Source organism: Theropithecus gelada, chromosome 20 (assembly GCF_003255815.1).
Source record: "Theropithecus gelada isolate Dixy chromosome 20, Tgel_1.0, whole genome shotgun sequence".
NCBI lineage: Eukaryota > Metazoa > Chordata > Mammalia > Primates > Cercopithecidae > Theropithecus > Theropithecus gelada.
In genome coordinates, this window is record NC_037688.1 from 15,233,877 (window position 1) to 15,253,025 (window position 19,149).

The 19,149-nt window shown below is 48.7% G+C and overlaps 2 non-coding genes and 1 pseudogene across 3 annotated transcripts; 1 reads left to right on the forward strand and 2 right to left on the reverse strand.

Annotated features, from left to right (window-relative positions):
- The first annotated feature begins 693 nt into the window (after positions 1 to 693).
- On the forward strand, positions 694 to 776 carry TRNAL-CAG. Its single transcript has one exon. It is a non-coding gene; the product is annotated as a tRNA-Leu (tRNA).
- A 353-nt stretch (positions 777 to 1,129) lies between these two features.
- Positions 1,130 to 1,212, reverse strand: TRNAL-CAG. Its single transcript has one exon. It is a non-coding gene; the product is annotated as a tRNA-Leu (tRNA).
- A 6,677-nt stretch (positions 1,213 to 7,889) lies between these two features.
- LOC112614361 lies at positions 7,890 to 8,407 on the reverse strand (annotated as a pseudogene). Its single transcript, XR_003117070.1, has one exon. The product of XR_003117070.1 is annotated as a 60S ribosomal protein L23a pseudogene (transcript).
- Positions 8,408 to 19,149: the final 10,742 nt, after the last annotated feature.

The window sequence follows — 19,149 nt, forward strand, 5'->3', positions numbered from 1 at the left end:
CTGCACGCCTACCTCAGGCCCCAGTTCTTGGAGCAAAAAGGACAGGCGGACACAATCCCAACCCCTTGTGTATCAGGCTTTTGTAGACAGATAATAATTCTCTTCCCCAAGCTTAACAATCTCCAACTGTTTCCCTTGATCAGCTTGTTATAAAGGTCTAAAAGCCAACTGTTTCTGGATGAGGCCCTAGGTAATCATTTGCAGAGTGGGATCTCCCAACCCAAGGCCTCCCGTCCTGAGGAGCGGATGACAAAAACCTTACAGAGTATCCTCCTTCCAACAATAATTCTCCAAACCCCGCCCCCTACTCCTCCAGTGCCCCATTTACAACCCGAAACATCCGACAGGTGTTGGTAATAGTTCATAATAATACCACCACTTGAGGCTCAGAGCCTGGCCAGGCGGCTAGAATTTAGCAACGTTTTTTCGTTTTCATTGTGTTTAATTCTGTTGAAGGTAAGGGAAACTGATTTTCCATTTAAATTATCTGTGTATTCAGTAGAAAGCGCCAGTTTGAGAGCAGCAGTGAGTCTCGGCTGCACCAGGTGGGTTTGGTTGTGGATAACCTAAGCTGTCGGCCGGACTCAGAACTGCCCCGGACGCCGCTTCTGGGTTCTGGGTCCCGGGTCCCGAGCGTCGTTGAAGCATGAGAGGAACTACATCAGATCCCAAAGAGTCCTCTTTTTCCGGGAAGTCAGGATGGCCGAGCGGTCTAAGGCGCTGCGTTCAGGTCGCAGTCTCCCCTGGAGGCGTGGGTTCGAATCCCACTTCTGACAAGTGTTATTTTCACGGTATTTTAAAAGAGAAATCTTAGACGACCTCCCCCAACTCCAACAGGGGACGTACGTTTTACAATCCAAAGTCAAATGAAAGTCTGTCAGGAAGAAAAAGGCCGACAGGACGTGGTGGTGCGATTCTGAGCTCCCTACTTCTGAAGAGGTTGAGGCGGGAGGATCTCGCCACTGCACTCCATCCTGGGCGACAGAGCGTGATTCTTTTTTAAAAAAGAAAATGCTCGTTAATAAGAAAAAACTCGTTTTGTGAAAGAATAAAAAGATTATGAGAAGATACACGCAAGCCATCATAACCTCATTAATCTGCGGTCTTGGTGAGAAAAGTAATAAAGCTCTGTCAGAAGTGGGATTCGAACCCACGCCTCCAGGGGAGACTGCGACCTGAACGCAGCGCCTTAGACCGCTCGGCCATCCTGACTGCTTGATATACGTTTTGCAACAAGCTTCTTCACAAGCGCTGCAATGTGCGCATGCGTAGCGGACAGCAAAGACCCAGGCCTCGTTCTCCGCCCGGCGTTGGGTAGAGCGAGATACACTCACTTGCTCCAAGGGGCATGGAGAGATGGGACGAGGAGGGTCAGCGCGATGCACCTAGGCAACGCCAGAGGGTGCGCAAGGTCTACTAGAGAAGGCCGAGACCGAACACTATTACTTTAATACACATGCATTCGTGCCTCCAGAATGTATTCATTCTGCATGCATACATGTACTATTCATGTCAGCTTTGCTTCCTGAAATCTGCAAGCAACCTTGCATTTCCCTTGTGCATAATGCAATCAAGTCCGTATATCTGCACTGATTTGTAGACATTTCCGTGGGCTGGCGCCCAATCTAGGTAAAGCCTGGTTATTGCAAGGCCGCCTGGCACTCTTACCGCGCTCTCCTTCCGAATACTCGCCCCAGCTGCAGCTTCACATTTGTATGTGTGTTTAACTCATTTACTCAGGCTCCGGAGTAGAACGAGGCCTGCAGCGGCACAGCCAGACCCGCCCTATTCCTATGTCCACAGTGCCCAAACCGTGCCCGGCACACAGTATGTACGCAGGGAAGATCCCGTGGATTCATTCTTCCCTCACTTCCTCTTTCTTGCATCCCCTCATTTCGTGACTCATCTCTTTTCCTGGCCCTTGCAGCATCTTCCTCTCTTCCCTTCCACCCACTCTAGGCTTACGCACGCCGCGCACAGGCTGTTTCCAGGGGCCAGAAGATCTCCGTACCGAGAGGGTGCCCTTCACCACGAGATTTCTAGGATCTCAGGGTGCTGGGTCGCTGACCTGGTGTGTAACAATTACACATTAATTAATGAATTCCCTCATTAATGACTCATGTTCCTACAACGGCAGCTGCTGCCCCTCTCTGTACACAGGCACTAACAGAGAGGGTCCGAGACCCTCGGACATCTGTGAGCCGACTCTGGAGTCCCCAGGGGTCAGGCCCAGACGTGTGAGCTGTGGGGTCACATTAACCTCTTAGTGCCCTCGGACTTGTCTGAGATGGTATCACAGAGCGGCCTCAGCCAGAGAACAGCAGCCCTTACCACCCTTGGATCAGATTCCCTTTAGATCCTTGGAGCTTGGGATGCAGCCCCTTGGGGGTGAGCAGAGGTCCTGGTTATTTGAAAGACGATGAAACCCTCCTCTTTCCCCGTCCCAAATGTCCTCCCCTCATTGACTGCCAGAATTCTTTCCTTTAGGTTTAGCACTAACCTCTTTTGTGTCCTCTTCTAAAATACAAATTGCCCTGGAAGCTGGAAAGAAAGTCAACATTTATTAAGCACGTGCTATGTGCCACTCTTCTAGATGCTGTGAACGAAACAGAATTTCCACTCTCAAGATACATTCAGGCATGAAGCGAAAGGAGAAGGCTAAAAAACAGGCGAACAGTTAAGTCCAGGTGTTGTTAAATGCTGGGTAGAGGATGCATCAAGAAACTCATGAGAGACTTTAAAACAGGCAAAAAAGAGAGCTGGATGTTCTGTCTGGAGCACCCATCAAGCTGTCTGATTCCATAAGGGCTTGCACCTTTCATTACTTTTATGTCCAAATAATTCTTGTTCACAGAAATGCAGGTGGATTTTGTTAGGGTAAAATGCAATTGATCATTGTCCTGTGGATATTGACCAATTTTGCAATCTACTTATAAATTCATTTCAGCATTCCTGATTGCCAATATATGTGTGTCTTTGAATTCTCTTTTGAATTGGCTGTAACATTGAACAGGTCCTCCCATTAATTAATGACTAAAATAAAATCTTTGACATGTTCATTTTATATTTATATCAGAATTATGATTTTATATTAAAAATTATCCTTTTGGCCAGGCGAGGTGGCTCATGCCTGTAATCCCAGCATGTTGGGAGGCTGAGGTGGGCAGATCACGAGGTCAGAAGTTCAAGACCAGCCTGGCCAACATGGTGAAACCCCGTCTCTACTAAAAATACAAAAATTAGCCAGACGTCGTGGCACGTGCCTGTAATCCCAGCTACTCAGGAGACTGAGGAAGGAGAATTGCTTGAACCCAATAGGCGGAGGTTGCAGTGAGCTGAGATCACACCATTGCACTCCAGCCTGGGTAACAGAGTGAGAGTCCGTCTCAAAAAAAAAAAAACAAAACAAAAAAAACAAAAACAAAAAAACCCTTTTAACAGTGACCAAGAGTGATTGGGGCTCTCCTAGGCAGGGTGGTTAGGGAGGGCCTCTGTGAGGAGCTGACACTGAGTTCAAAAGGAGAAAGACAAGCACTATCAAAGCTGCAGGTGGCAGCATTGCAGATGAAAGACATAACCGGTGCAAAGGCTCTGAGGCAGAGAGGAATATAGTCTGTTGCAGGGACAGCAAGGCCAGTGTGGCAGGGGTAAGGTTATGGGAAGGTTCAGACCATATCACACAGGGCTGGAGTGCCAGGGAAAGGAGTTTGGATTTTCTTCTGTGATGGAGTAACTGGTGTGTTTTTGTTTGTTGTTGTTGTTGTTGTTGTTGTTGTTGTTTTGAGACAGGGTCCAGCCCTGTCACCCAGGTTGGAGTCCAGTGGCACAATCTTGGCTTACTGCAGCCTTAACCTCCTGGGCTCAAGCAATCCCTGCCTCAACCTCCCAAGTAGCTGGGACTACAGGTATGCACCACCACACTTGGCTAATTTTTGTACTTTCTGTAGAGACAGGATCTTGACATGTTGCCCAGGCTGGTCTCGAGCTCTCAAGCTCAAGAGATCCTTCAGCCTTGGCCTCCCAAAATGCTGAGATTATAGGTGTGAGCCACTGTGCCCTGCCTGGAGTGTTTTAAACAGGGGAGTGGCATGGTCTTGAGGGCCCTTCAAAGACTATCGCTTTGGCTGCTGTGTGGAGGATGGACGGGAGGCCAAGGAACGAATTGGAAGTCCAGGGAGAAGGCCAGGGCAGGGAGGGTAAGAGATGATGGTGGCTGGACCAGGGAAGTGGAGATTGCAAAAGGTGGTAGAATTCAAGATTCAGGATGTGTTTCAGGGTAAAACAGATGAGCCCTGCTAGCTGGCTAGTGGGTGTGTGGGGTGTCAGGGTGGAGAGAGAGGATGCAGATATGCAACAGGAGGTCACCAAGGCCATAGAGGAGCCAGGTTACTAGATGCTTGGTTTCCCTTGGAGGCAAGGGCTTTGAAGTAGGGGCTGCTAGCTTCCCACTTGCACCGCATTTTGCAGACCAGGGAGGTAAGGCTCAGGTGGGCTGAGTGACTTGCCCAAGGTCCTCTTTGGGGCAGAAGTCCTGCACTCTCCACCACTGGAACCCTCGCATCATTTCTTCCATCACCAACCTCTCTGAGTGCACATCATTTTAGAGAGGAGGAAACAGAGGTAAGGCCAGAGCTGGAGCCCACACCAGCCCCGCCCTGCCTGCTGCCCTCCTGGCCTGCCTGGGAGAAAGTGCTCCCTTGATGGGGCTCAGCACCAGGTACTACATAGCCCTGTCTCCTGGGTTTGCGTGGATGATCAGCGGTCCTCCCTTGACACCTTTCATGTGACAGCCTCCTGGCCTGGAGGAAGCCTTGCACCCCTAGGTCCCTGAGACCAAAATTGGGAAGGGAGGCCACTATTTCTGTTTACGTCCTGTTTCCACCTTATCAGCAGCCCAGACACCAAAGAAGAGCCCTGTGGGACAGGCCTCACCCATTCCCTGCTCTGGGCATTTGTCCAGCTTGGGAGAAAAAAGTCCCCTGAGTGGAGCCTGAAAAGCCCACAAGCAGCTGGGGAAGCCCCGAAGTGGCTCTTCCTGTGCTTTGCCCTATTTTGCACAGATGAAGTCAGATGGCCAAATGAGAACCTAGTGTTTGTCCACCCAAGGTGCCTGAAAGGGGTAATTCCTAGCATTCCTGGGACTTCGGCACACATCACCAGCCCTGCCAGGGACACGTGTGGCAGGAAGCTGAGTATTAGAGAATATTTCCTTTCCATCCATTATCTCACTTAATGTTCATCACAGCACCACAAACACAGGTCATCATTTCATTACCCCCATTTTACAGGAAAGTGAGACTCAGAGAGACCACATGAATTGCCCAGAGTCACACAGCTGATAAATGGAACTTGATTTGTCTGGCTCAAAACTCCTTGAGGCCAGGTATGGTGGCTGACACCTGTAATCCTAACACTTTGGGAGGCTGGGGTGGGAGGATCGTTTGAGCCCAGGAGGTCGAGGCTGCAGTGAGCTGTGATCATGCCACCTCACTCCAGCCTGGGCAACAGAGTGAGATGCTGTCTCAAAAACAAAACGAAACAAAACAAAACAAAACAAAACCCCTTCTTGAAAACTGTGTGCCTAGCATTGTGCCGAGCACTTTCTTTACATTGTCTCCTTAAAAAAAAAAAAGGCCATGAGGGCCAGGCACAATGGCTCACACCTGTAATCCCAGGTGTGACTTTGGGAGGCCTAGGCGGGCGGATCACCTGAGGTCAGGAGTTCGAGACCAACCTGACCAACATGGTGAAACCCCTGTCTCTACTAAAAATACAAAAAATTAGCTGGGCATGGTGGCAGATGCCTGTAATCCCGGCTACTCAGAAGGCTGAGGCAGGAAAATTGCTTGAACCCAGGAGGCAGAGGTTGCAGTGAGCTGAGATTGTGCCACTGCACTGCAGCCTGGGCTTGACAGAGCGAGACTTCATCTCAAAAAAAAAAAAAGAAAAAAAAAAGAAAGAAAAGCCACGAGAGCTTGCCAATTCCCATGGCAGGATGGACTTTGAGATGCTGTTTTTAGTCCTGTTTTCATTATCGAGGAGATTTAAAAGAAAGGGTAGGATTTTCCCACTAAGGCAGTCCAAGTAGCATGGCCAAGCTTTTGTTGTTCAGGCTCTGGTTTCCTTGGCTGAGGGTGGAGGGCAGAAGCCACTGGATGCCAGGAGCGAATGCCTGTCAAGGTCCTGGTTTGGACATCTTGACCAGTGAGGGGAAAAGCCAGGCCAGCCCCAGGAAAATGGGGGAATCTGAAGGTGAAGTGGATCAGGCAGGTAACAGGAGGGGGTGGGGAAAGTTTGGTCCCTCGGGAGCCGGAGCCAGAGACCCCAAGGTCCACCCTTGGCATGGAGAGAGACAGACGGCTCAATTTCTTGGTTATGAGTAGATCACGTGGACAGTGAGCATTTCAGTGACAATCAGAATAGACCAAGGGCCAGGAGCTCACTTCCAAGTTCTCTGGACTGCTTCTCCCCATGCCCCCTAGGTCTTTGGCCATCCTAGAAGGAGAACCCCAGGAATGGACGAGACGACAGCTTACCACCCTGATAGGCAGGGAGTAAAGGGCTATTTTTAAAAAAAAAATTTTTGAGATGGAGTTTCACTCTTGTTGCCCAGGCTGCAGTGCAACGGTACGATCTTGGCTCACTGCAACCTCCACCTTCCAGGTTCAGGTGATTATCCTGCCTCAGCCTCCCGAGTAGCTGGGATTACAGGTGCCCACCACTACGCCCAGATAATTTTTGTGTTTTTTTGGTATTTTTAGTAGAGACAGGGTTTCACCATGTTGGCCAGGCTGGTCTTGAACTCCTGACCTCAGGCGATCCACCTGCCTCAGCCTCCCAAAATGCTGGGTTTACAGGTGTGAGCCACCACGCTCCATCGGCCAATTTTAATTTGAGCCCTCATGGCCGAGTGTGTGGACTCTGGGACCACCTGAGTTCAAATCCTGCTTCTGCCATTTGCTAGCTCTGTGACCTCAGGGTAGTTACTTAGCCTCTCAGTTCCCCAGTTCCCCCGTCTGTAAAATGGGCTTAGTACTGGTATCTATCTTAGAGGATTGTTGAGAAGATCAAATAAGTTAATACACGCTGAGCACTTAGAATGCCTGGAACAGAGTAAAAGCTTTATGGTTAGTGCCACAAAAAAAAAAAAAAAAAAAAAAAGTGACTTTTTTTTTTTTTTTTTTTTTTTTTGAGACAAGCTCTTACTCTGTCACCCAGGCTGGAGTGCAGTGGTGCAAACACAACTAACTCCAGCCTCGACTTCCTGGGCTCAAATGATCCTTCCACCTCAGCCTAACAAGTAGGTAGCACTACAGCCACATGCCACCACTCCTAGCTAATTTTTGCAAAAAAAAAAAATTTCTGTAGAGATGGGGGTCTCAATATATTGCCTAGGCTGGACTTGAACTCCTGTTCTTAAGCATACCTCCCACCTCAGCCTCCCAAAGTGCTGGGATTATAGACATGAGCCACTGAGCCCAGCCCAGTGAGATAGTTCTTGTGCCTGGTGAATACTATGGGGCCAGTTTCACCTGCCAATCTGACTTTGTGGAGAGAATCTCTAGCCTGCCCTCTCCACAACCACAGTGCAGCCTGACTGCCTCACCTGAGTCAGCCGTGACCAGCTCTCCAATCTCTTCCCCCACCTTCATCTCCCACCTCCATTTTTTCTGGTTTTCCCATACAAAACGTACTCCCTCCGCAGGGCCTTTGCACTGGCCGTTTCCTCTGTCTAGAGCCATCTTTTTCAAATGACTCTTCCTCAGCACATGACTAAAGCAGCCCCCACCTCTCCTCCCGCTCACTTGCTATCTGGCCCCCTATATGACATCCAAAGTCACTGTGCTCATTGGCTGGCTTATCTGTTTGTTTTTTTTTTTTTTTAATGTTGAAAAGATATATATATATATATATTTAGAATTAGGCAGCTGGACTCAGTTTAGATGATCCCAATTTTGTTGGCAACATCCAAAGCGTCGTAATCAGGAGCCAGTCGAACATACGCCTTTTTCTCTCTGAATCAGGGTGTTGACCTTGGCCACATCAATGTCACGAGCTTCTTCACAGCCTGTTTAATCTGGTGCTTGTTGGCTTTAACATCCACAATGAACACAAGTGTGTTGTTGTCTTCTATCTTCTTCATGGCAGACTCAGTGGTCAGCGGAAACTTGATGATAGCATAGTGGTCAAGCTTGTTTCTCCTGGGGGCGCTCTTCCGAGGATATTTGGGCTGCCTCCGGAGTCGCAGTGTCTTGGGCCGCCGGAAGGTGGGTGACGTGCGGATCTTCTTTTTTTTGTGGCTGTGGACACCTTTCAACACTGCCTTCTTGGCCTTTAAAGCCTTTGCTTTGGCTTCGGCTTTAGGAGAGGCAGGAGCTTCCTTCTTCGCTTTCGGCGCCATCTTGTGAAAAGCCTGACTTATCTGTTGATCCTGTTTCTCCCTGACTAGGCTCTGGGCTCTGCGAAGGCAGGGACCTTGGCCATCTAGTTCACCAGGGTATTCCTGGCAGGTAGGGCATTCCTGTCACATAATAGGAGCTTGGTAAATAAATAGTACATGAGTGGGTGAACGGACAAAGGAATGCATGGATGGATGGATGGATGGATGGATGGATGGATGGATGGATGGATGGACGGACGGACGGACGAACGGACAGACGACTGAGACAATTCTCTGGGCTCTTCAAGTCAACTTTTTGTGCCTCTCCAGGTGGAGCTTAAGAAGCCTGGGGCTCCCCCCGCTGGGAAGGCCATTCATGACCCTTGCCTTCCCCAGGAGTCTTCATCTCTGAGTCCTGTGCCCAGCCCTCCCCGTTGGGATAACAGCCCTTTTGCCTGCCTGGGCTCGGGGACCTCTAGACCCTCTGGAAGGTCCGTCTGCTCTGTCTTTTGAGGCTAAAAGGTTTCTGTGTTTTCCTTAGAGCTGCACCAGAGCAGAGCTTTCTCAGGGTGGGCTGCATCCTCAGTGTGGGGTGTGGGATGCAGTGTCTGAGGTCGAGGCCTCTGGATGGTCTCCTGATGTGCTTCCTATGGCCATATCAGTGGCGACAGGTGGAAATGCTGCTGTTCTCCTTGGTAAGCGGGGCTGCAATGAGCCTCCCATAGTCCCCATGACCATCCCGGCCCGTCCCCTCTCCGGGATTCCCCACAACCCCAAAAACTCCTGGGCACCCAGCACTAAGGGTATTATCTGCTCTCATTGGCATGTGCCCTACCAGCCATCTTTTGAACACTTCCGCCAGCCATCTTTTGAACATTTCTGCCAGACTAAGATCATGTCTTTCCTGTTCAATCTCATACTCCAGTCCTCTTGGGAGCCTCTTTTTATTCAATCCAACCCGCATTCTGAATGCACCTCACATCCCTCTCCCTCCCCACCCTGTGTGGCCCCCTTAGTCTTCGGGTGCCAAGCCTCCTGATTCTCCTTTGGGAAACCCCTCCATGGCCACTCTCGTCCCAGCAGGTAAGGTGAGGCTGACTCTCCTCTCCTGTCATGCTGGGAACGGTCAGACGACTCACGTCTGACTAGTCAGCCATTCCGTCCATCTTGCCACAACGCTGATTGGTTCAAAAATGAGTGCAGAATTCCAGTTGGTCCAGTGGGAGTCCGGCTTGGGGGAACGCTTGTAATAGAGAAGCTGGATGCGGGGTCAGGTGGCTGAGCTGGTGGTGGCTGTCTTTGCTATGCCATCCAGAACCTACTTGAGAAGGAAAGCTGGAAAATATACAATGTGAGCTCTCTGATGACATTGACATCATTGGAACACCTGCGTCTAGCTATCCCTCAATTTATCTCTTTTGGTCTTGTCAGTTTCATGAGTCACTGCCCTTTTTCACTTATGCCAGTTTAATGTGAACCTCTGTCACATGTAACCCAAAGACAAATACAGCCTGGACCTGCACCCGCCCACACAGTAGTCACTCACTGGCTCTTGAGCTTTTGAAATGTGGCCAGTCCAGACCAGGTGTAGTGGCTCACACCTGTAATCCTACCACTTTGGGAGGCCAAGGCAGGCAGATCACTTGAGGTCAGGAGTTCGAGACCAGCTTGGCCAACATGACAAAACCCCATCTCCACTAAAAATACAAAAATTAGCTGGGCACGGTGGTGTGCACCTGTAATCCCAGCTACTCAGGAGGGTGAGGCAGGAGAATCGCTTGAACCCGGAAGGAAGAGTTTGCAGTGAGCTTAGATCACACCCCTGGACTCCAGCCTGGGCGATACAGCAAGACTCTGTCTCAAAAAAAAGTAAATAAAATAAAATAAAATAAAATAAAAAAAGAAATGTGGCCAGTCTGAATTGAGAGGGATCATAAGTGTAAAACACAAAGTAGACTTCAAAGACAGTATGAAAACAAAAATGTAAGCTATTTTATTATTAATTTTCAACGTGATTATACTTTGGCCATGTTGGGTTGAATAAAAATATATTATTAAAATTAATGTCCACTGTTTCTATTTACTTTTTCAACGCTGCTACTAGAAAAATTTAATTTCTGGCCGGATGTGGTGGCTCATGCCTGTAACCCTAGCACTCTGGGAGGCTGACGCAGGTGGATCACTTGAGGTCAGGAGTTCAAGACCAGCCTGGCCAACACGGTGAAACCCCATCTCTACCAAAAATACAAAAAAATTAGCCGAGCGTGGTAGTGCGCGCTTGTAATCCCAGCTACTCGGGAAGCAGAGACAGGAGAATCTCTTGAACCCGGGAGGTGGAGACTGCAGCGAGCCGAGGTCATACCACAAGATCAAGATTGCAGTGGTGCAATCTTGGCTCGCTGCAGCCTCAAACTCCTGGGCTCAAGAGATTCTGCTGCCTCACCTTCGTGAGTAGCTGGGGCTACAGGTGTTTGGCCACCATGTCCCGCTAATTAAAACAACAACAACAACAACTTTTTTTTTTTCTTGTAGAGACAAGGTCTACGTTGCCCAGGCTGGTCTTAAACTCCTGGCCTCAAGCAATGCTCCTGCCTTGGCTTCCCAAAGTGTTGAGATTACAAGCATGAGCCACTGCTCCTGGCCCTGTGTGCATTGTGAGAGCCCAGAGCCGGTACAGTCATGTCTCCAGCCTTCCAGAGTCAGAGCCAGCCCCTAAACTGCTTGGACCCAGTGTTGCAGGCCATATCCAGGACGCAAACCCATCCAAGTGGGGCTTCCAAGGAGGGAAATGGGAACCACAACCCTGGGGAGGGGCAGGAACCGGTAGCTGCAGCCCTTTTCCACCTGTGTGGAGCCACTCAGAGTTTCGACATTTCCTCTGGAAATTCTTTTATCTTCAAAGAGCTCCCCGTTTCCCTCTGGATTTTGATATGCCTAACGCTGTTTTCTCTAGGACTGCTTGTTGCAGTCTTTCTCTATGGTTGCTGGGACTCAGATCCTAGAAGACCAACCTATGTCCTTTGTCCTGGGGACCTTAACAGAGGGTGTGCCAGCAGGGGCACAGGTGGGTCTGCCCAGGGGAGGTGCCTGGACAGGCAACAGGTGGACTCTCAGAGTCCCAGGAGGTTATCACAGGGTGGTACAAGTCAGGTGCCCTGTTCCCCAGCCAGAGACACGTTGTGTGTTGGGTGGGGGAGCTGGGGGAGTCATGTTTCCCAAAATGCACTGCTTTTGCAATGTGAAAGGAAAAAGAGCCATGAAAATTACTTTTCATTCTAAAAAAAGAACATTACTGATGCCTCCTTTGTTCTCCAAAGGTTTCAGCAGATATATAGAGCACGTTTCTTCGTTTATCAAGTTCCTCATAAAAATGACGAAGTCTGATGCAATATTTTTCTAGGTCAGGTGGTCTGAAAAAGGTTCTGAGTTGCTGAAGGAGCCCAGCGCCTTCACCTGCCCTGGGCTCTCCTCTGGTCCCTTCCCCGGGGAGCCTTTCCTGACCTCCAGCCTGGGTCAGCTCCCCTGTCTGCACCAGAACCCTCAGCATGGTGTGTGTGTGTGTGTGTGTGTGTGTGTGTGAGCGAAAGAGAGACAAACAGAGAGAGAGAGAGAGAGAGAGAGGAGAGTCTTAGGCTATATGTGTCCCCACCAGAACCCACACTCGTGTGGGCTGGGACTCTTCAATCTCCACAGATTTCAGTGCCTGCTACCTTGTAGGAGCTTTTTTTGTTTTTGAGACAGGGTCTTGCTCTGTCACCCAGGCTGGAGTGCAGTGGCTGTATAATGGCTCAATGCAACCTCGACCTTCTAGGCTCAAATGATCCTCCCACCTCAGCCTCCCGAGTAGCTGGGACTTCAGGCATACACCACCACACCTGGATAACTTTTGTATTTTTTGTAGAGACAGAGTCTCACTATGTTGCCCAGGCTGGTCTCGAATTTCTGGGCTCAAGTGATCCTCCTGCCTTGGCCTCCAAAACTGCTGGGATTACAGTCACTGAGGCCAGCCTCCTTGTAGGAAGTATTTATTAATTGAAAGAATAATTGAATAAATATCCCAATAAATCCCCAATTCAGGATATTTCCCCCATATATTCATAGCACCCCAACTAAGGCCCTCAGTACTTGTGCTCAAGTCCTCAAGATTACCTTTTGGGGATCCAGTTCTCTCCTGGTTAATGTCTGACTATGGAAGAGAAAGGTGTTCCTCTCTCCACCTACCCAGCTCTTCAATTGACCTCTTGGCCATCAGATTGAGTGGCCACCCTGTGCCAGCCCCAGAGACCCCACGTGGGTCTGGGGGCAGGACTGTGTGTTTTCATGAAGTTCCTAGTTGTCTCTGGAGTGTTCAGGAACCACATTTACAGGTGAGACAAATGGAGCCACGACTGAATGTTAAGGTCCGCATCCTCTGAGAACTGTTGGGAGAAAACTGAGGTAAGGGATTTGGAAACGTTCAGAGAAAATGAAGAGGGTCTGGAGCGAGGGTGAGTGCAGATTCTCAGGAACAGATGGTCCCTTTCAAGCTATGTGTGCACACCTCAGGAGGCAGGAGTGGTGAACTCTGAGGTTCTTCATCAGATCTCTTCAAGGCACTGGTGCCATGTGGGTGGGAGAGGCGAGGACAGGAAGCCCTGGAATTCTGCTAGCTTGGCTGGGCGCGGTGGCTCCTGCCTGTAATCCCAGCACTTTGGGAGGCCAAGGTGGGCAGATCAGCCGAGGTCAGGAGTTCAAGATTAGCTTAACCAACATGGGGAAACCCTGTCTCTACCAAAGACACAAAAAATTAGCTGGGCATGGTGGCACGCACCTGTAATCCCACCTACTCAGGAGGCTTAGGCAGGAGAATGGCTTGAACCCAGGAAGCGGAGGTTGCAGTGAGCCGAAATCGCGCCATTGCACTCCAGCCTGGGCAACAAGAGTGAAACTCCATCTCAAAAAAAAAAAAAAAAAATTCTGCTAGCTTACAGGCAGATCACCTGAGGTTAGGAGTTCAAGACCAGCTTGGCCAACATGGTGAAACCTCGTCTCCATGAAAAAATACAAAGATTAGCTGGGCATGGTGGCACATGTCTGTAGTCCCAGTTACTCGGGAGGCTGAAGCAGGAGGATCGCTTGAGCCCTGGAGGTGGAGGTTGCAGTGAGCCGAAATCATGCCGCTGCACTCCAGCCTGGGCGACAGAGTAAAACTCTTTCTCAAAAATAAATACATAAAATAAAAAATTCTGCTGCCTTGGAATCTTGGGCAAAAGGGCAAGGGCATTGAGAGAGGGGCCCAGCTTTGGCTGGTGGACAGGTGGCATCTGGTTGGCACAATAGTGTGCCTAGGAGACCACAACTAGGGCTTGATTGGGTAGAAGAGGACAGGACTTTGGCGGTGATGGCTTGGCCACGAGATGGATGTGGGGTCTCTGAGGGGTGCGCTCTGACAGAGGGTATGAGGGGAGGCTGGTGGGGATGGGTGTGTGCCAGCGTCTATGGGTGTGTAGAAGTGTGTGTTTGTGTCTCTGAAAGTGAGAACACGTGTGAGTGTCTGAAGTGTGTTTTTGTACATTGCACATGTGTAAAATTAAGTGTGTGCAAATGTATATTTTGGTTCAGAAATTATCTATGGGGATGAGGGCACTGGGCTGGGTGTGTGTATGTGTGTGTGGGTATTTTCATGCAGCTGGGTTAGTCACTGGGGTTTTGTGTGTATGTGTGTGTGTATGTGGGTGCATATGGGTATATATGTATGTATATATGTATATGTGTGTGTGTAATGTGTGTATGTGTGTATATATGTGTGTATGTGTGTATGTCTGTGTATGTGCGTGTATATGTGTGTATGCAGGCATGTATATGTGTGTGCGTGTATGTGTGCATATGTGTATGTGTGTGTCTGCATGTACATGTATATGCATGTGTGTATGTGTGCATATGTGTATGTGTGTATGCGTGTATATGTGTATGCGTGCGTGTGTGTATGCGTGTATATGTGTGTGCATGTATGTGTGCGTATGTGTGTATGTGTGCGTATGCGTGTATATGCGTATGCATGTATGTGTGTGTGGTCGGGATGAGGAGCTGATGTGGTTGGGACTGAGCTGATCAGAGCTGTATCCCTGGTAGACTTGTGGAAAGTTCTAGACTTGGGGGCAGAAGAGCCATATTCAAATCCCACCTTTGCCACTTTTCAGCACATGGCCTCAATGGTTTCTCCCCCTCTCCATGCCTCAGTTTCCTCATCTATAAAATGGGCATCATTACCCTTACGATCTCCTGGGGCTGACCGGGACGTCAAAAACCCTGGTAGCTCAGTTCACCCTGGAGAAAGGGAATGAGAAGGGGGCTCCTGCTCTTCCGTGCTCTTGGAATTTCTTACCGTGAGCACATGTTATTTTTATAATAAAAAAGAAGCTGGAAAAAGGTGTCGGTGTCCCGGAACCCCTGGACACATTTCTCAGCCCAGCTGGGGAGATGCCTGTGGTTCTGAAGAGAGAGGGCCACAGTCAGGGCTTGAGGTTGTTTGCCAGGGGATAGGGTGTGAGGCTAGGTAGGTTCTGGATGGCCTCCCCCTCCCTAGGAGCAGGCTCTGAATGTCACTGCCTAACTTTGAGAAGATAGAGATGCTGCTTCCAGGAGGCCTCTCGGCTTCTATACCTGACCAAGGAGAATGGAATCCCACCCAGTGCCTGGACAAACAGGACAAAATCACCTGCAGAAACAGCTCCTACCAGACATGAGATTCAATCCAATGGAAACTTGGCAATGTCAGTTTCTTTTTCTTTTTATTTATTGACTTTTAATTCTCCCATGTCCCCGATGAATCACAAAACGCTGGCATCAGAGATTTCCTCTGATTACCTTGCCTCCCAGGAGGGAGGCAAAGGCTTTCACTTTCCTTTTTTGTACCTTTCTTAATAAGGTTTGAATTTTCCAACCTTGTGTATCTCTTTTCCCTGTTTCTGCCCCCACTTCCTCCTCCTGCAGGCATTAGGTCTCCGACCAGAGATCCTGCCTTTTGGGGGTTTTCTTCTTGGAATCTCAGTGTATTAAAAGGAAACCAAAACTACAGTCAATGTTATATAATTTTTTAAAAATACCAAAGTGCTGGATTTCAATACTTTTCTATTTTTTACAGTCCATGTATATATAAATATATATGTATATATGTGTGTGTATATATATCCCCCCCCACAGGGATTACATTTGCATAATTTGACTTTCAAAAGGTGCAAAGTAAGAATAAACAGATAAAAACTTTCCTTCCACCCCTGACTCCTGCTTCCTTCCCCAGAGGCAAGCCCTGTGGTGCTGGTTCCTCATGTAGCCCTCCAGGAAATTTTCTGCATATACAAGCTGATGTATACAGGCATTCCCACCTCCCCACACCCTTCTCCTTAAACTATCATCTTCTGTGCATACTGGCCTTGTTCTTTTTCCTCCTCCACTTAACAGTGTATCTTGATGGCTGTTTGCAAGAGCACAGGAATGCCCATAAAATCTGTCATTTTACAGAAGGGGAAACTGAGGCCCAGAGAGGTCTAGAACCCAGTCTTGAATCACGATTCAGGGCTCCTTCTTCAAGTCGAAGGTGAAATCGGTAGGGATAAACTTTTCCTGCTCAGACACATTGTTTTACAAGGCTCCTTCATTGAGTGAAATGGAACTCAGGCCAAGATTTGTGTGTTTGTCTTAGGTGCCTTGGATTCTCAGAAGGAAGACAGGAAACCAGCTCCCTCAGAGATGGCTGCCTTCCAGCCCAAACAGGGGTCTGGTCTGTGGAGCTCCCTCCAGCTCTGCCACAATAACTGTGTGGCCTCGGGTGGGTTACCTCCCCTCTCTATATCTCCCCAGCTGGAATTTGTTGCTCTCTCTTCTGGGTTCCCACAACATGATTTATAACCATTTCTACCGACTCCCCAGCTTCCTCTTCTCATCCTTAAATTATCTTTACTTAACTGAGCATTTATGATGTTCCGGGGCTGTGTCCAGCACTTTTCATGTGTTGAAGTCTCAAAACAATACTGAGAGGTAGGGGGATTTTTTTTTTTTTTTTTTTTTTTAATGAATAAGGAAACCGAGGCTGGCTCATGCCTGTAATTCCAGCACTTTGGGAGGCTGAGGTGGACAGATCACTTGAAGTCAAGAATTTGAGACCGGCCTGGGCAACATGGTGAGATCTTGTCTCTAAAAACAAAACAAAACAAAACAAAACAAAACAAAACAACCACACACACACACACAAAATCCTGAGGCTTAAAGAGGTAAAAGAGCTTCCTTTCTTCCCTTATATCACACAGTTAGTGTTGAAGGCAGAAATCATACCAGGCCAGCTCTGCCAACTGCAGAGTTCCTAATGTAACCCATTGCTCCCTTGCACCTAGATATTAGAGTGTGAGCTTAGGCATCCCAAAAAGGCTGGGCCCAGAGAAGGAAGGCAGATTGCCCAAAGACACACAGCTACTGGGGCTGAGTGGGAAGTGGAACATTTCTTAGGCTTTTTGGATATTTATCATGTGCTGGATGCTGGTGACATGGAGATGAATAGAACACCTTCTGTTTGCTCCCAAGTTGCTCAGGGGATCTTCTCATCTGTACAATGGTCGGAGTCAGGTGTTGGCCAGTACCTACCTGGCTTAGACCACTGGTCCCTCCAGAGTGTTGAGCAACAGCTAGGCACCAGGCACTATGCAGTTTGCACGTGTATTCTTCATAGCGACCTAAGAAAACAGGTGCCCTTGTCCCATTTTACAGATGAGGAAACCAACGCGTGGAGAGGCGAAGAAGCAGCAGCCCTGGCACCAGAGCTCTGGTCTGGCCCAGCCTAGTCCTAGCTATCCCACAGCTCTATCTCCTTGGCTTGAGAACTGAAGGGCACTGTGAATGAGTATGGGGGAAGGTAGTGTATAAATAATACTTCCGATTATTATGATCAATGGGGTATTGGCACTGGAGGGTCATCTTCAGGTCTGGGTGGGAAGAGTAGATGTTTGGACAGAGGCCCTTTCCTGGCCTTTCATCATTCGAAACAGAGCAGGCAAACTCCTTCCTCAGACAGGAAGGTGACTCAGATGTTCCTTTAGGAAAGTCCAAGTCCAGCCTAGGATCCCAGAAAGTCCCACTGGCCCTCCCAGGAGCTCCTTGGTTTCTCTCCACCGCGTGGTCTGAGAGGAAAGTTCCCAGGTGATTTCTCTGGCAGGAAGACATAGCGCTTTCAGCAGCTGAGGAACAATCAGAAAAAAATTTTTAAAAATCTCAATCCTGGGATCCCTAGATATGGGGAAACTGAGGCCACAGAGAGGCAGGGGTTTACCGAAAGTCCCACAGAAAGTCAGAGGTGGAGGCCAGTCCTATCTGGAATGCGGAACGGCACTGACCAAGGCTGCTGTGTGCTGGAAGCTGAGGACACTGTGATGGGCCAAGCCCAGGGAAGTGCTCCTGGCTCAGCAGGGGGCGAGGCCCTGGCTGGGCAAAGGCTGCATGACATGTCCACTCTGTGCTGGAGGGAAGTGGCTGCCCAGTGGCCCAGAGGAGGACACCATGAAATTCTGTCTGGTGTGTGTGCACGTGCTGGGGACGTATCAGGGCTCTCAGATTGGGGTCTGGAAAAATGCATTTTGCCAGGTGGAGAAGGGAGGAAGGGCATTCCTGTAGGAGGGAACAGCATGAGCAGAGGTGGGCGCTTTGCTCAGGGACTGTGAGGAGCAGTGGAATGTATGAGTTGAGAACATGGATGTTGGAATCACACTACTTAAGTTTGAATCCTGGTTCCATCACCTACACCTGTGCACCTTGGTAAGCATTCTAACCTCTTGGTGCCTCAGTTTCCTTCCCTGCTTTTGTTTGTTTTTCAGATGGAGTCTCACTCAGTCACCCAGGTTGGAGTGCAGTGGCGCAGTCTTGGCTCACTGCAAGCTCCACCTCCCAGGCTCAAGCAATTCTCGTGCCTCAGCCTCTCGAGTAGCTGAGGCTACAGGCATGCACCACCATGCCCTGTTAAATTTTTTGTATGTTTTGTAGAGACAGGGTTTCACCATATTGACCAGGCTGGTCTCGAACTCCTGACCTCAAGCAATCCACCAGCCTTGGTCTCCCAAAGTGCTGGGATTACAGGCATGAGTCACTGCACCCAGCCTCAGTTTCCTTCTCTGTAAAATGGAGAGAAAACTAGTACCTACCTCAAAAGATTTTTGTGATAAATAAATTAATCCACATAAAAGGTCTAAAAAGAGATAGGCACATAGTTATTACTTGCTATTTCGAACACTGTATTCGAGTTCCGCGTGGTCTGGAACTAGATCTGGATTCTCCTTCCGTGCCCTTACCTCTGTGCTCAGTTCCATCTTGCTATTTTGGGGCTCCAAGAAACCCTTCTCATAACCTCACCCAGTGTTGAAGACTCCATCTCAAAAAAAAAAAAAAAAAAAAAAAAAAAGAAAGAAAAGGGAAAAGTCAAACCAAAGAGTGGAAAAAATCATTTCATTTCATTTTCTTTTTTTGTAGACAGGGTCTTGCTATGTTGCTCAGGGTGGTCTTGAACTCCTGGCCTCACACGATTCTTTCACCTCGGCCTCCCAAAGGGATTACAGGCACGAGCCACTGTGACTGGCTTGGAAAAAATAATTTCTTATCCAGAAAAAAAAAATTCTACAAAAATCAATAAGAAAACAACAGACTACTTAAGGGGAAAAAAGGGCAAAAATACTTGAATCAGCATTTCACAAAGAGGATTCCCAAACAGCCAAAAACCAAAAGAGAAAAACTTAAAATAATGTTTACTTTCA